General features: G+C 37.4%; 1 long non-coding RNA gene across 1 annotated transcript in view; it reads left to right on the forward strand.

Annotated features, from left to right (window-relative positions):
- LOC107833298 (uncharacterized) overlaps positions 1 to 8,450 on the forward strand; it is a 9,554-nt gene extending 1,104 nt beyond the window's left edge. Inside the window, exons 2-3 of the long non-coding RNA XR_001659015.1 lie at positions 315 to 511; positions 3,348 to 8,450. This is a non-coding gene — a long non-coding RNA (uncharacterized LOC107833298). The remainder of the gene's footprint in view (positions 1 to 314; positions 512 to 3,347) is intronic.
- The last annotated feature ends 2,940 nt before the right edge of the window (positions 8,451 to 11,390 follow it).

Here is an 11,390-nt window from a genome sequence, read left to right on the forward strand (position 1 = left end):
CTTTCTTTCTTTCTTTCTTTCTTTCTTTCTTTCTTTCTTTCTTTCTTTCTCTTTCTTTCTTTCTTTCTTTCTTTTTGATTCAGTATTAAATGTGGAGAGATAAGAAATAAAATGATTGTCGTTTTAATGACCTGTTTCAAACACAAGTCCAAAATTTAAAAAAAAGAATAATTAATTAATTAAAAAAACACGGTAAAGGAAAAATATTTTCTTCGCCTGTTGTACAACATCAAATCTGCCTCTGTCTGTTATATAAATATAAAAGTTAAAGTTGCATAACTTCAGTCTCTTGCTTGTCATGCTTTTATCCGCAGACCTGTGACCAGCCAACCTGTTGTTGATCAGTTTTGGTAAAATCTGAAATACAGTCAAAGCTTGAAATATCTTTTTTGATCAAACATAAAAAACCTAGTTGACTGAAGTGAAGCAGCTATAAGGAACTGAAGAAATATTTTGGAAGAAAACACAGCAGGAACGTGGGAGAAGATTAAACTGTGTGCTGGAATAAATGGTAAGAAAAACCTTAATCAATCTGAAATATGCGTGTTTGACAGACCTGGATTCTGCACAGCTAACACACTCTTCAGGAAACACCGAGCTGAGACTTACACACACACACACACACGCACACGCACACACAACACATTAAACTGAAATACTTCCGTCAGTTTTAAAGTTACAGCAGATGAAAAGTCTATAGTTAATTCTCAGAAACCAAAGATTTTTGGCAGAATTTAGCTCATTTATTCAAAGTCTGACGTCTTTCTTTATAACGCATTCTTCCCGTCTTTAAATGCATTATAGAGGGAAAGAAAAAAAGAAAAAAATATAGGGAAATATATTTATTCTTCAGAGTATTAATTTATAAAATAAAAAAATGAATTATTTTGAAAATTCGAAACGAAAAAAGTATCAATTTTCTTTACTAGTCTGCTTCTCGATGCTAAAACTTCAAAAAATGATTTAGTTCCTTTAAGTTTTACATCTATTGCACAAAAAGATTGAATCTCTGATCAATTTATTATCGTTTCTTAAATTAAAAACTAAAGAATAAAAGACACAATAAAAAAATCGTTCGTTTAATTATTATTTTACAATTTTTAACACATAAATTTGATGTTTAAATTAAGTGTGAAAACCCGCTGAAGGAAGAAATGTATGTGTACATAACTGGAGGGGGAAATCGCGCGCGCGCACAGAGAGACAAGATTCGACATGCACGCACGCACGTACGCACGTACGCACGCGCAAATGCACGGCGCATTTGCATGTCGTATCCCACGGTGGAAATTACAATGGAGACCAATTAATATGCGCATAAATTAAAAGTGAGAGGGGCTTCTGAATTCCAGGAACAGGCGGTCATCCAAAGCGGAGAGGAGAGGAGAGAAAGGAGCCTCTGTTCACACGGGACAGCAGCAGGATGAGGAAGAGGAGGTGGGAAAAAAAGAGGAGCGGGAAGGTGGCGAGATGGAGGGAGTGAGAGATAGAGGAAGAGCAAGATGAACGAGAAAAGGGAAAACGGATGAACAGAAGGAAAACTGGAGGGAAAATAAAGAGGGAATTTCTCAATTTGTACAAAAGCGGAAGAAATATTAGAAGAAGCATTTTGAATAATTTAGCTGCTGCTGAATGTAAGATTTCATCTCAACATTTAGTTATGAAGAGAGGGATCGGGTCATGCAGTTCAACTAAAGATAACTCACCAGGGACCCCTGTCATCTTCTGCATCAGCCTGTCATCGCAATTTCACGTCTCTCAGAGTGAGGGCCGCTAATTACACACATCACAATAATGGTCATGCTGCAAACTGTTACTGTGTGTGGACAGGAGACTCAAAACTTATTCACAAGCATCTAAAGTTAACTTATTTTCTTTTAAAAACAATAGCATAAAGTTCTCTTTGAAACTTTTCTAAGTTTTTTTGTAGTTGTGCCTTTTTTCTGTATTTTCATTACAGGAAAGTCTGTATTTTCAGATGTTTCTTTTTCCAAACATACAAACAACATGATCACTGCTACGTGTCTTGGTGTGAATGATGTGTTGAGGGTGGTATTCAGCCATACACCACACATAGTTATCATCCATCCATCCATCCATCCATCCATCCATCCATCCATCCATCCATCCATCCATCCATCCATCCATCCATCCATCAAAAACCCAGGTCACCAGTCTGAAAATGAGATTTTAACTAAATTTATTGATGTGATTTTTGAAGTTTAGAAAGAAAATATTCTCCCAAGACTCCCTTTCCTGTTTGGTGTCTTCACAAACCAGTTCATCCACCAGAGTCCTTTCTCAGTCATGTTCTTTAAAAATCATTTAAAACAGTGTAAGCTGAGCTGAGGGGAACCTTCTGAGATAATAAAAATACATGCTCTTGCAATAAAGGTTCACTGAAATCCACTGACTAATTCCTTGTTCTCAGTGGTAATTTTTAAAGTGAACACAGCAGTAAAATAAATATTTTCATGGCCATTTTTATCTTTTTTATATTTCTTTGTTAACCTAAAGTGCAATGATTAACTGATAGAAATCATTTCTGAAGAATAGTGATGGGTTTCTCCAGTTAGTTTGATCAAGTAGAGAGAATTTACAGCAGACGTGTACTGCCCCCTGCTGGATGTTAGATTTTTCTACCAGTTCATCATATTTTTAATTGTACGTTGCCCTCTAGTGGCTCTGTCGTCTTACTACACCACATCTTCATCGACATGAATATGCAGCAGTTAATGTGCTGATACATAAATACAAGCACTCTTTTTAATATCATTGAAACATTACTACTTCGTTTATACACCATATATTTCTCGAGTATCGTTTTTCATTTTTAACTGAGTTAATTTCTTCTTCAGTCACACTCCATTCCAAAACATAAAGTATACCAATATCAACATATTTAGTCCATATTAAAAACTCTTGAGTCGTCTATCATCACATCCAGTTCTGAACACATGGTGGCAAAATGGACCACTTGTATTATTTATCATGTCCCTTTGCGCGTTAATCTGCTGGAGTAAGATTAACGCGCTGCCTACCTCCAATATTCTGGAGGTAGGCAGCATGAGATCACCAAACATGAATGCATAAGCTTTAATATCAGATCAGTTTGCTTACAAAGATCAAACAGACTGCAGTGTTGCTGTAAGCTTATTGCTTTGTATGAAATGTTTGTTTGACACAAATAGACAGTATAACAACTGAAATTACATTTTCTATCTAATATTTATGATTATGAGTTTTGATTTCTATCAGTTGTGGCATATTGTGAGTTCAGTTCTTTAGTTAGATAATCCTGTCTCTGTAGATCTCATTTTTCACTAAATGTTTCACTTGTCTTTCAGTTAACAACATGAACAGCTAAAATACATTCAGGACCAGCTACTGCAGATATCTGTTCTCGCCCCACTTCTCCTCTCCCTGGTCACAATGACTGCCCCCCTGTGGACCGATCTGTGAAACTCCTCAAGTTTGTTGGTAGAATATTTTGTTCAATATGTATTGTCCCATTTGTAACAATAAACTTAAACTTGCATGAGTGGGGGATACTAATGCCTTACCATTAGACAAAATAGTGGCAGCATCATGCTGCGTGGATGTTTTCCTTCATCTGGCTCTTTAAAGTTGGTCAGAGGCAACTGGAAGGTGAGTGGCGCTAAAACAAGAAGAATCTGGAAAAAATGTCGTTAGTGGCTGTAGAATGTTTGAGACTGTGATGCAGGTTTACTTTCCACCATGAAATGTTGAAATGGCCCAGTCAAAGTCCACAAACACAACCAAATGAGAATTTGTGGTAGGGCTTCAACATTGATGTTCACATTTTCTTTCTATCCAATCTAACTGGTAAAAATAAAAAAATAAAAAACACACCCCAAAAGATTTGCTGCTGTAATTTCAGCAAACAGTAGTTTCACATTGACTCAGGAAAGGAAATGAACATTTCAGTTTTATTTTTTTTTTTTATTTGTATTTAAACAAGAAACTACAGGGCTTTGGGTTTGTCTATCAAACAAAATCCCATTAGGATGTATTGATTTTTGTGATTCTATTGTGACAAAACATGGTGAGGTTCGAAAGGTATGCAATGTTTTACAACCATCTATATGTCATGGTATATAAAGAATCCTCTAAGAATAAAAAGAAGACCTGCTGTTAATCACTGGAGATAATTTTAGAAGATGGATTTAAAAGTCTTGGTGATGACCTTTGAAAGAAAGTGTGTGTGGACACAGTTGAACCTTAAAGACTCTGATTCTGTGCTTCATTGCTGCACAGAGACTCAGTCATATGTCCGTCTGTTCTTTAAGAACAAAGATACCGAGGTTACGAGTTCCAAGAGTCTAAACTGAGAAGCTTCTGAAGCGGTGTTAAATGAAGTAATGAGATGGCCCCAGCTGACCAGATGCGAAACTGTAAAACTAATTGGAGCACAAGTTGTGAGCATCATGAAGCTGTTTCACTGTTTTTCCCCTTTGATTCAGATTTCTCTATCCATCATGTGGAAATGTGGTCATGTATTTTTCTCAATTCGTTAAAAAACCTGAAGCAATCTGTTCCAGAAATAAAGCCAACGAACACAATCAGCTGCTGCATGTTGCTTCGCAGCTGTTCCTGTCCTCCCGTTTCTGTTTTGATGTTTGACCTCCTCACCATGTCTGAGCTCCCTCTGATACAAACTGCCACATCTCTGATGAGTTAGCAGGCATCAGCAACAAAACCTGTTGGGTTCGAACCTCCGCGCTCAGGCTCCTCCTGGGCCTCCCTGACTACATGACTCTTCCCTCCTGATTTTCACACTTTAGCCCTAATTAAGGGTCGCAGGCAGAGGAGGTGCGGGGGTGTTTGTTGGATCTGTTGCCATGGACACTGAGCGTTGCTAAGCAGCCAGTGGGATGCTGAGGAAGTGGAGCAATGGGTCACTGTGGAGAGAGTGATGTTCACCCACACACAAAAGGGAAGGGAAACAATCTGCAAGAAAGGACAAATCGGAAGGGATGAGATAAGCTGCACGAACGCTGTCTTAAGACTGAACGAGTGCCTGCTGTGAATTTGAATCATCTCAAAGCAGCACCTCAATAAATTCAATAAAGGCTGAGCTGGAAGGGATACTTTAGAGGCGTGCATGAAATAGTTGCACCCAGCTGCTAACCAAAATGAAGCTGTCATTAATGTTGTAATTGATATGAACCCCTCAACTCAAACTGGAGCCAATGAAAAATCCAGAAATGCTGAGAAGGCTTTATGACTTTATTCCTCATTCTGGTCATAGAAATAAATCCATGTCCTCAGATGAACCTTCCTCACAGAAGGTTTCTGTACAAACCTCATCTTTTTAGAGAGAAAAAAAAAACAATCTATCCTTTGCTTAGGGTGTCATTGTGGCACGCTTGAAAGGACTGCATAGCTTCACAGAAATATGATCTTTTGTGTGAATCCTTGCAAAGTTTTTATTTTTTCTATGTGGCACTTGCATGTATTTCTGGGTACTATTGCTTTCTCCCATTGTCCAAATTGGTCTGGCAACCTGGAGTATGACTCAAGGTTTTCCAGAGGAACATTGCTAAAAAGCATCACACTTCCAATGCAAATCAGCCTTCTTCCCTCAGCATACCCTGAGGGAAGAAGGCTGATGTGCCCATCGCTGGTGCTTTCAGCAGTGGACAGAGGTCAGCGACTTGGTCCTCATTGGGTTGCATTGTGTATTTTGGCATCTTTTTGGTAGATGATATTTCTCCAGTTGTCTAAAAGTGATATGAAGGTTGGCTGTTCTTGCAGTCCCTGATAAGGTCATTTGGAAAATAGTTAATACAGAAAGAAAAGTTACTTAATTTAGTAATTAAGTAACTTCTGGATTTTCTTGAGAGGCATCAGAATAAATAGGGTTCAGTGTAAATGAATGCCATAATTTTCAGATTTTTAGTTGTAAATAAACATTTAACACTAAGTTTTCCTCATGCTCACAATTCTGCAATATGCTGTGTTGGTCTATCACAAAAACCTCATAAAAAACATTGAGGTTTGTAACTGTGTAATGTGTAACATAAGAAAATAAAACAAGTTAAAAAAGTATTAATATTTATGCAAAGCACTGTAAAGATAAGAAATATTAAAATATGTCAAACTTTATGATCTGAAAAAGACTCACTGCAAATAAAAACCTGATCATCTGGCAAACAAGACAAAAGAGAGAAAGTAAGGAGGAAAATAAACAAAGAGACCAGAACAGGAAACAGAAAGAATGTGAGAGGTGAAACTAGTTAAAGATAAAGAGAGACGAGGAATGACAGAGCGAGGACAGAAGAAGATAAGAACTAAAAAGAGACAGAAGGGATGTGAAGGTGGAGCTTCAGACTGAGAGCAGGTTACGCAAATAAGACAGGCGCCTCTGTTGTTGTTTTTACATCTACGCTAAGTTTATTCTTCTGCATTTGCAAAATCTTTCAAAACTACACAGTCTTTGGTTTGTTGTGACAGCAGCGGAGATGAAAGTGTGAATAAACAACAGCGCCAGTTCAGGGCTCTGCAGAGTTAGACATCAGCTCTGTGGAGATTAAAATGGCCTCAAACAGAAATTCTTTAACTGAATCACTTCAAACTAATCAAAAATTACTTTATGAAACATTTATCCGAACAAAATGCCTCGGCTAATTAATTGGGATCAAATACAGTCAGTTTTGTTTTTTTCTTTTCTTTTTGTGCCACAAACATGTTGACCTTATTTTAAGACTGTAAACTAATTTTATTGTTGTTCTCACTTTGCATAAAAAATTAAAACAAATAGCAATAAAATAGCAGGAAAAGAATTAGCTGTAGTACACAACCTCAGTGCAAAAATAGAACAAACATTTAGAACTGAAGTTCATTAATAGAGGCAGTTAGTTAAGCAACAATGTTAAATGAGTTCCCATTAGCTAAACGAACAGCATGATGCACTCTACAGCCTGAGCACTCAGTCGGTACGCTTTCACAGACCAGTTTGCTCTGTGTTTTAATGTGAAGAAACTAACACCAAACCCAGTAGAGGCAATCCACCTTTTCTGGTTGAGAATCATGCTCCAGTGCATGCTGGAGGTCATGGCCTCACGAAGCCAACAGGATCACAACTGTTCTTGCAACACTGACTATCACTCACTGTGGTCTAATTGACCTGCTAGTTTACAATTTACTTTCATCTGCATTATAATTTTGCTGTGATGTGATATTTGGAACTGTGGGCCCAATATGCAGCAGCTCTCAGAAATATTCATATTAGTAACTGATGTAATATGAATGAATAATTTTATTTCCACTTCTAAACCATTAACAGCGAGTTGTTTGTATGTTGAATAAACAGGATGATGCACATAAGGTCGCTGAGTTTCTGGTTTTGCACGTTTACTGCAATACATATGGTAATTTATAACACAATTTAAACTTCTTACACTTCTTACAGCAAGTTGAAATACTAGATAGATATAGTCTACCTGGGCAGTTTTCGTAGGTTTTCATCCAAGAAGAGCTGGAAAAGTATTCATGCCCCCTAATCTAATTCACATTTTGCAAAGTTAAAACCATGGACAACAGTATACTTAATTGGAATTTTATATGATAGATCAACAAAAAGGGATAATTGTAAGGTAGGAAGAAAATGATACACAATTTTCAGATTTCAGAGTTTATGTTTCACAAATGCATGTATTGAGCCTCCGTTATTGTGAAACCCCAAAATACCACACAATCCGATGTAACCAATCATCACCCTGATTGACACAACGCCGGCTCCGCCCCCATGCGGAAGTAGAGCGAACTTCTGACAAACAAAAAATGCTATAATGGCAGAGGCAGTGGTACTATATGCGTTACCCGAGACATTTTTGAGTCATTTTTTGCCTTATCAATAGGTGTCTTTACAAAAAAGAAAAACAACAACATAAAGAAAAAAAATGGGATGTTTGCTACCTGTTTCCTTTGTGGTTGTTGCCAATGATCACAATTTTATTGAAGTGGACGTGAGGCCGGCTGCAGGCCTTGATCAATTTCTTTCATTATTCCAGACTCTGTTTGGGTTTTGAAAATGTAATAAATTGTTTTCTGCCCTCTGGGTGGCAGCTGTCGGAATTACATGTTCCCCATTGGCAACGCTGGACCATGATTTCCTATTATTTTCCTCCAATTCTTTATGACCACATTGTGTTAGAGATGATGAATCCAGGAATGTTGACGGAGGTTCGTTCCCCAACATAAGGGACGTGTACTTCGGATCAAATGGCGACCACTGATTGGTTGGTTGCTGACAAAACCCCTAAAATGACTGACTGCTGCAAAAGATAGTTCTACAAATACAAATCCATTCTTTTCAGATTTTATTTGTAACAATGTGATTGATGACTGCAAGTTGTTTTTATGAAGCACCTTGAACTGCGTTGTTGCTGAAATGTGGTATACAAATAAACGAGACTTAAACTTGACTACTTTCTGTCAATCTGTCACATAAGTGAGTTTAAACAGTATGAATACTTTCTGAGAGTACTCTATTTTTCATTTTTATGCTGTTTGACAGTTTTTCTTATTTTGTATTTATTGTTTTATTGATGTGAATTCAGACCTGTATATCAAAATATGCATTAGTGATACAACTTTCATATCTGAGCAGTATATTAATGTGTACTTTTCTTTAATGGATACAACAGAAACTCTATTACATGAAAAGTCTGAAAGCTAATTGCTGTACTTCCTATATAAACTGCTTTGCATCAGCTTTCTATATAGGCCCTGACCAAAGGAGAGTATGGAGAGGTATCAGTGTGAACATTTTGACAGGCAATACTGAAGCAGCGTGCTCTTTATTAATCCCCCAACATCCAATCTTTCTGAAAGGCCAAATTAATCAACCCTCTGGGTCTTGCTCTGACTTTACACATCATCATATCAAAACACACAGCACATAATAAAAAATAATATTTTCTCAGCAATGCAATTAAGTAGACTTGTTTCTGCTTAATCAGCTTGGAGATTTAATTAAGATCTGAAGTAATAATATATATCAACTGCTGTTCACTGAGCCATAGGAGGCTTTAGTTTCAACAGGGGGCAGCAAACTGTTATTGATTGTAGTGAGTGAAACCTCTGGAGTGTTGTTATTTTGAGGGTAAAGGTGAATCAACTTATCTCCTTACAATAATAAAGGTAGACTATATAATTTCATTTTAATTAATTGCAATTAGGATTTCCTTAGGTTTGCTCTCGTGAGATTGTGTTACCGCTGCGTTCTCCATTTTCCCTCCAGTTTGTGATGTGTCTGAGATTGTTTGCTGTCATTTTTCCCGTGGCATTTCCCTGACCCCTGGCTGAGCGGCTGACCCCCTGACAACCCAGCTGTAGGAGAGGAGAACAGCAGGGCGCCCATCTGACTGCTGCAATTCTCCGCAGAAAAACCCAACGGTATAAGCTTCTTATGTAAAGCAGAAAACACGGTGTAATCTCTCGCCGTCACTCCCCCCTGTGTCTGAGCTTTTGTCACCATTATTACTAGTACTACCAGTTAATTCACTACTTTGGTTTGGCTGCTGCTTGATCAGCAAATCAGATAAGACAGACTGCGTTGTGTTCGCAGACACAATAATCAGATTAGAAGTAGAGTTGATTCTCAAACTGAGGAAACTTATCTGTCCTCTTCTCAGTTTTTATAGTAGACAGTTACTGAGATGATAGCAAATGAGAGGGCTGATTTCCACAGAGCCTCTGCACAGAAAAAGCTTTACATTGCAGACTGTGAATGGAGTTAGCTGTCTGCTCCCTGCTGTGTTCTGCTTTTATCACGTTTTAATTCTGGAGAACATGACAGTTTGTTTTTTTTAAAAAAAAATTTAACCTTCTGTTTTAGTCTTCCGTAACAAACTCCCGCAAAAGTATTCACACACTATGAGTTCTTTTTAAATGTCACATTAAAATCACTTACTTGAATTTATTTAAATGCCATTTTATGTGACGAGCCTATGGAAAGCAATGTATAATTGTGAAATGGAAGGGAAGTGTAGTGAACAATTGTTTGCCCCCACCACCTTCTTCAGGACCAACTTTTACTGCAATTACAACTGTGGGCCTTTGGGGTATTTCTATGTATTTTTGCACATTTAGAAAGTGAAAGCCAAGAATTCTTGCATAATAGCTAAAATTTTGATTTGTTAGCATCTTTGAATATCAATTTTCAAGGCTTGCCACAGATTCTCTGGACTTTGACTGAGCCATTTAAACTCATGAATATGCTTTTGCCTAAACCATTTCATTGTATCATGACTGTATGTTTAGGTTCATTGTCCTCTTGGAAGGTGAATGTCCAGATTCAAGTCTTTAACAGCCTCTAACTGGTTTTCTTAAAGCATTGATCATCAGCACAACATGAAGAAGTTCAGTTTCTGAAGTTCGGTCTAATATTCTCCCACTTGCTTGCTGTGTTCCCTGCCTGAGTGTGTCAAGACAAACTCATATGGTTTTCTTTCAGCAATAGCTGTTTGTTTGCTATTCTTCCAAAAAGGTCAGATTTGTGGAGCATCAATAGTTTTCCTTTTGACAGAATCTTCAATCTGAGTGGGTGACTGAAGATTGAACAGCTCTGTGACGAGTTCAAAGCTTGACGTATTGTGTTACAACCTAACCTTGATCAAGCTTCTCCAAAGTCTGCGTGTTCCCTGGTCTTTGCAATGCTGTTTTTTTTTAAATGCATCACTGTTAACTTGAAACAGATCACAGTAAGCAATAGAAATCAGATTTGGGCCCAGCTGAGACAACTTTTTTCCCCTTGTGATTATGGCACTGCCAGAAATAATGGCGCTCTGGGCTGTGAGCAATTTTGTCCATTAAAAACCATGACTTAGACTTAATGCAAATGCAGGCCACATAGTTCAGATTTTTATGAGATTTTGACAACTATGTATTGTTTAAAATCTCAATAAAACATATTGTTTTTTTATTTGTAGAAAATGTTTGAGAAAGCAGCTGTGCATCTGTTGGCTCACCATGAGCAAGCAGATGACAAATGTTATATGCAATATTTTGGTGCATTTTATAGTTTTTCCACACAGTGTATTTAAAGGGCATTCTTGTACAAGCTGTACATGTCTTTAATAGAACTGACAAAAAAGTGAACATGTTCTGTGCTTTTTCAGCATTCCCCCAGTGCCACATGAGTTGCATTTGACTTCCTTTTTTAGGCTTGACCTCGGGTCAGTTTCCGTACAAATCTCCAAAACAGCTGTGGCTGGCACACCACTGCACTACAGAGACATGCTTTTATTGTTATATTGGAATAACATTTCAGATTAATTTAGCTCAGTGAAAGAAGTTTTCAAAGTTTACACAAAATGCAGCCAAACTAAATTAATTAAATTATTAAAATAGAATTTGTATAT

The sequence above is a fragment of the Poecilia formosa genome, unplaced genomic scaffold (assembly GCF_000485575.1).
Source record: "Poecilia formosa unplaced genomic scaffold, Poecilia_formosa-5.1.2 Scaffold359, whole genome shotgun sequence".
Classification (NCBI taxonomy): Eukaryota; Metazoa; Chordata; class Actinopteri; order Cyprinodontiformes; family Poeciliidae; genus Poecilia; species Poecilia formosa.